The following is a 6,470-nucleotide window of genomic DNA, read 5'->3' as shown; positions in this document are numbered from 1 at the left end:
GGACGAATGTCAAACCCGAAAATCTTCTCCAGGCATGGTGGCGCTTCTATATGTCAAATTTCAAAACTAGCTCATGTACACTGAAGCAAATAGTCAAAAAAAAAGGAATTGACGAATCTACGCTAGGGGCCGTCCACATACCACGTGGACAACTTTAGGGAGGGGTTGGGGTTACGGAAATGTTCATGGTTGTCCACGGTGGGGGAGGAGGGGTTTTAGATAAAATCCACGTGGACACGATAAATATTATTTCAATGATGCGCTGTATATTCCACAATTATCGAGCTTTCAGTCCGCTCTTGGTATTCTGTGTTTATGAAAAGTGCGTAGAACATCAATATTTTTTCATATTACTGAACTTTCCTGGAATGTATATTCTAAAAGTCATCCACATAAACTGGAAGCGATCGATTTATTTCCATTGCTAGGGAAAAATCATGTATTCCACTAGGATGAAGACATAATCGAAGAATCTTACAATTTTATAATACAATCGACAATGAAAATAGACGAACAGAGTATGGAGTTGGAAATTTTAAGTAATTTTTGAAATGCTGTATCTTCGTGAAAAGCAACCTAGGAAGATCATTTCAAAGCTTCAAGTTTCGGAATATACTACAGACATATTTTTCATTTTTATCTTGGTGTGTGCAAATGTAGTTAATAAAAATATAGGACCAAAACAAGGGTTGCAAAGGGTTTACGGATTTTTAGCTAACTAAGTCAACAAAAAAGTCATTTAAACTAATCAACCAGCTTCCATTCCAAGAACTTTCCTGAAGTACCTTCCAATACAAAGTTATTTTCGCTTAAATGAAAAATTTCTCCATCGTCTTCGATGATTAATAATTCAATAAATGATGAACGCACCGCTTATCGAAAGGCAGTTTGGAAAACTCCAATAAATTATGTGCAAAGTTAATTTGTTGATTTGACGAAAAAAATTTTTTTTTTTTGCATCGATTTTAAAAAAGTTTCAAAGATAGTAGAGTTTTAGAAAATCGTTTGTCATTTTGCAAATATTGTAGCAAGTTCCAATGTTAGCAGAACATTTTGAGCCTTGTATACCCTAAATGATACGTTTAGGCATTGTTTTAAGCCAATCGATGATCCATTAATTTTTTTGTCGAACGTATTAAAAGCACGACATTATTTTGTTTAGGTGCGGGTTTCGATTTAGCTTCCGCTGCTTCTCTTCTATTTATTGAGGTTTTGCGAAAATGGAAGGCGAACAACACAATCTCTGTTTCATGGGCCAAGTCTCTGGAGAGATGTTCCTGGCAGCGCTACTCTTTTTTTAATGGAGTAATTTTTGCAATACGCTTCTATTGGCTTGTCTGGGGAGCTCTTGTTACCACTGATGACAGTCGTATCGAGACACTGAACAAGAATAATCCTCGGTACATGACACATTATATAACAGATTCACTATAGATATTTAAAACAACCCGTCATGAGCACCTGGTGAAGCATGGTTGTGTAAAACGTTGCAATGGATGGGTTACATATTATTTGACAAAAAACATTTGATTGAAAAAACATATATAAACATATATTGAAAAAAAATTGAAGAATATGGAATATAACATAAAAAAATCTATTATTTTCTCTAATAAATGAAGGAATGTCCACGTGAACAACAGGGGTGAAGAGGTTTCGGATGGGAAAACACGAATAACAGCAGTAGTTGCTTCCTTAACAAGGGGGAGGGGTATCAGGAATGTCCACGGAGGGGGAGGGAGGTGTCTAAAATCGTGCTTGTTCTGCCCACGTGGTATGTGGACAGCCCCTTAGATTTATAAGCAGATGGCGCACAGTGGTCTCTCAGAAATTCTAGGTGACATTAAATAGTAAAATGAACGACAATACCCGACCGAATGAATGGTCTCGTTGTGTTCTATAACCTTCAAGGCATCTAGTATCACATATGGAAATTGGCGATCTAACGCAAAACGTAAACGATCGGTTAGACATCTGGATTTTGTTTTTGAGCTAAGAAAATGATGATAATGTAACCTAAAACTCAAAAACAAATCACGTATATTTTACTTCCGGGTTCTCCAATGTAGTTCTCACATGCAGGAACCATGCATTTTTCAACTTGTTTTTGTTTGTGCTCTCGAATTTCCTTTTTTGATTCAACAATTGTCAATATTTATACAGATTTCACTACTGAAAGAGTTTAGGAAATAACATCTTATATATAAAATGGCGCAGAATTAAATTTCTTCGAAGCTCATCGCATTCAAATAATATTGATAATTATGATTATAACATTGTAATTTATGGAAAGAACCACAAATCTTCCATAAGCTCACATTGCAAAATTCAAAACCATCATCACTTTCACCGCAGCGCCACCTAAGTGTAGATTTGTACGTTAGATCGCCAATTGACGAATTTACGTTAGAATTGCAACCAGATGGCGCAGCGAGTAAAATGATGATGTTTTGTTTTTTTTTTTATATGGAGTTGGTTTGATTTGTTTTGAAAAATCAGAAATTTTCTGCAAATTTCCCGGATTCAAGTATTCTTTTTACAATCAAAAGGTTAGAAAATCATCATTTTACATTGTTTCATTCATAACATATGACGAATGAATCGGTACAAGTATTATAATTTACATTTTTCACTAAGTAAATAATGGGTGGCATTTGTTGCGCTTCAAATATTGCAGATCCTTCTCGTATCGGTCGAAAGGAAGCCCCTGCATAATCAATGGTATCAACCAACTTGATATGATACCGATTTCATCGTCATTATTCACAGTTTGAGTTTCTGAAAAATGTCCGGAAGATAGTACTCATAACCTATATTCACTATCAAACATAAACATTTCGAAAATTATCTATGACTTTCATCCAATCGCGTGTTGAGACCATTGTAAATAGACAAAAATATAATTTTCTTACCATTTACTGATGACATTTAATGGCTAAAATGATTTTAAATAGATATTAATGAAAATAATCACGACCGAATCACGCTTTTCAGTGCGTAAAATGAACAAACACCCTCACTTTTGTAGTTCGGAACTCTAAAGGCCCATTTATACGTTGCTAGTAGCTGACTTGACAATGAGCAGCTACTGACCCGGTGGACTCGCTTGACAATTGGTTGACTCGCCTTGTCCGTTCACACAGTGTGAGCTGCTGGCGAGAAACTAGATACTACGGCACGGGTTTACCAGGGATGCCAGGCGACTTTTCAAATGTCCATCAAATAGTCAGAAACAGCAATCAGGTCCGAATTTGTCAAATGATTGGTCCAAAATCGACTTCTTTATTGGCAGTTTTCATCTTAGGTTTTCAGTTGAATGTATCATCACACAATTTTATAGCAAAACAAACGCTGATCGTGTTTAAAAATACATACTTTGTGCTGAATTTCTTTGAACTGAAGGTACTATCCGAAAAAGCAGAAAGAGAAAAGGATTCGGGCCAGGAATTAGATGCAAAGAAAAGGAGCAACAAATACAATATTGAAGGAACTCTACGAGGAGGATCCCCGAGATTACAGAGCAGTGTTGATAATAACACCTGAACAAGTGAAAAAACTGTTGGATTTAATTGCTCCACGAATACAACGCCAAGATACAGTCATGAGGGATGCTGTACCTGCAAGAGTTAAATTAGAAATGACATTGATGTGCCTTTGTTTTGGAATATCGTTGGGATTGTTGTCGATATTTTTTAGAATCTCGAAAACATCCATAGCTCAGATAATTCCGAAAGGATGTGATGTTATAAATGGTAGTCTAAAAGATTTTTTTTTTTAATTTTATTTATTTTGTGAAATGAAAATGATAGTCGATTTGCAGGTGCAATAAATACGCTTCAAAAATTTTAATAATGAATGAAAATGTACTTTTTTAAATCGAATATGTATTCTGTTTCTTAGAACAATACTTTTTTTTGTAAGTTGTGATCTGATAATGATTCTATATTAGAGATTCTCAAGAAAACTATCTCAAAAAGAAAGCGTGCCCCGCCAGCGTGCAAAACGAAATAACAATTATTTCGTTTAGAAACTATGAGGGTTTTATTTGTTTTTCCAATAATTTTCAAGTCTATAAATATCTTCACATATTTTCAAATATCTTAAAAATAGAGACATTTCATTACATTTGGCATCACTGATTCGAACGCTAAATTCTGTTTTTGACGTTGTGAAGCATGCAAGTGCGAGTAAATTCAAAAAACTTTGAAGTAGCTCGCACGCCGGATCACACATGACAATAACTGGCATGATGTGTTCACACGGTGTGAGTAGCTGCACTGCAGTAACTGACTAGACCGACTCGTATGCTTACTCGCACCGTCTGAACCCGGCTTAAGGCTAGGCGCAAATCGAGAAGCGTATAGCGCTCGTAAGCGAAAACGAGACTCAACACGACCCATACGTGCCACAAACGTAGCGTGGTGGAGCGCATATTGAGTCGCAGTTTGGTGTAAACAAAGTGCCACTCGCATACAATGTCTGATTCACACAGAGTTGTGTGATATATTGACGTAGGACTACGTCTAACCGGAAGATATAGGGGGTGAAATGGAAATCTAGGCTCTGTACAAGTAGGAAAAAATGCAAGGTTTGGAACGCTTATAACTCGAGCATTTCTCAATAGATCGCAAAGGTTTTTGCATCAATTGATAGGAAATATATCTACGCATCTATCATAACGAATAACATTTCATTTTTCTTAAGATAAATAATTGAATAATTGTGAAATATCAAGCATTGTCCAAATGCACTATGTGCTCATTTTTGATTGGTCCATTTTGTGCTCCTCAAATCGTACCGACCAAAACGGGCAACCAGAGCAGCAGCGAAATAGAATGAAGCACGATTGGAAACGAAAAAGAAAAAAAATGAGGGAAACATTGGTCGCAGTCTCACACATGCGTAATTCTCGAGCCAGCCAGTCAGCTTAAAAATCCCCGCTCCGCTGCCGTAACGATCATTCTCATTCAAACCGTACACCACATCGGTTCGCATCACAACACATCAACAAACCAACCCGAGCAGCCATGACTGGACATGGTAAAGGAGGAAAAGTGAAGGGAAAGGCAAAATCCCGCTCGAACCGTGTTGATCTGGAGTTCCCCGTAAGGGTAGCTAGGCCGAGCGCGTTAGTACCAGTGTACCAGTCCAGCTAACCGGCGTTATATAGTTTCGGCCGCCGAAGTGATCGAGTTAGCTGGCAAAGCTGCTCGCGACGATAAGAAAACCCGCATTCGGAACAGAACACATTCTGTTCGGTGGACATCAAGACAACAGGCAGTTGCAGCGAGTGTCGGGTGGCAAACGCAATCGCAAAACGGCATCAGGTTGCAGAAGAAAAAAGTTTGTTCTTTATACAAACTGCTTTGGTGGCAAATCCGGAACAAGGCGGCATCGAGGGCGTTCGAAATGGTTTTTTCCAAAACCACGAGTACTATGTTTTCTAAATTGGAACCATTCCATAAAACAAGGCGCTTTTCAGGGCCATTAAACCTTCCAGAAAAGAGTTTAGGAAATAAAGTTCAATGCTTTCTAAAACATTATCCAAAATAATAATAAAACACAAATTGATGTTTTCATAATTTGTTTGCCAGGATCTGATGAGTATGTGAATTTGGCAGTTGTTCTGAGCTTATTGTTAGTTGGGGACTTTCCTGATTATTCAATTTTCACCAATTCTTAAATTGTTTCCAGATTGAAAGTACAGTAATTTACAATTAGTTCGACAATTAGCTAATTGGACGGACATGTAATGCGACTTATTTAGTTGGACATTTTTGTAAACATAGAGATCCAAATTATGACCCCACATTGAAAGTCGACACTGTACCACTGTCATCGCAAATGTTCAATTACAGGTTAAAATTACCTCCAATCCGACACTTAGTGGTGGTAATGCGACGTGCCATTGAATGTAATTTACTGTAAATATGTCACAAGCTGGATGGGAAGAAATTTTCCAACTGTGAAACCTGTGGCGAGTGGCAAATGCAATCGCTAAACAGAAAGGCTTAGCCGAACAAGATTGGGATATCGAGTGATAACAAAACAATAAACTCTTTAGATTGAAGATAATTTTATGATCCTGAAAAGGACCCTTTTTAGCCTGCATGTGAATCCAACGAGCGAAAAAATCGTAATGAATGTATTTTTTTGCCATCGCTCCCTTTTAACGCTCATTCGTTCGTCTCGTTGGACTCGCCCCTTCGGCTGAGTCTGCCGATTTGTCTCTATCCTGTGAGTGTGTACCGCTAGAGTACAAAACGCGCGCTGATGACCACCTATACATTCCCTATCACAGCCATCATTTTGATTGTACGATACGTGCGTACGCCAAAAGTTGCCCGGCGTTGATAAGTACAGAAAAAAATCAAAAATCAATTAAAAGATAGTGAGAAAAAAATAAAACAATATATTTAAAATATATATTTAACAAAAGCTGTCCCTTTGTATAGTCCTACGTCACTCCG

This window comes from Toxorhynchites rutilus, chromosome 1, assembly GCF_029784135.1.
Source record: "Toxorhynchites rutilus septentrionalis strain SRP chromosome 1, ASM2978413v1, whole genome shotgun sequence".
Classification (NCBI taxonomy): domain Eukaryota; kingdom Metazoa; phylum Arthropoda; class Insecta; order Diptera; family Culicidae; genus Toxorhynchites; species Toxorhynchites rutilus.
This window is presented reverse-complemented; position numbering follows the sequence as displayed.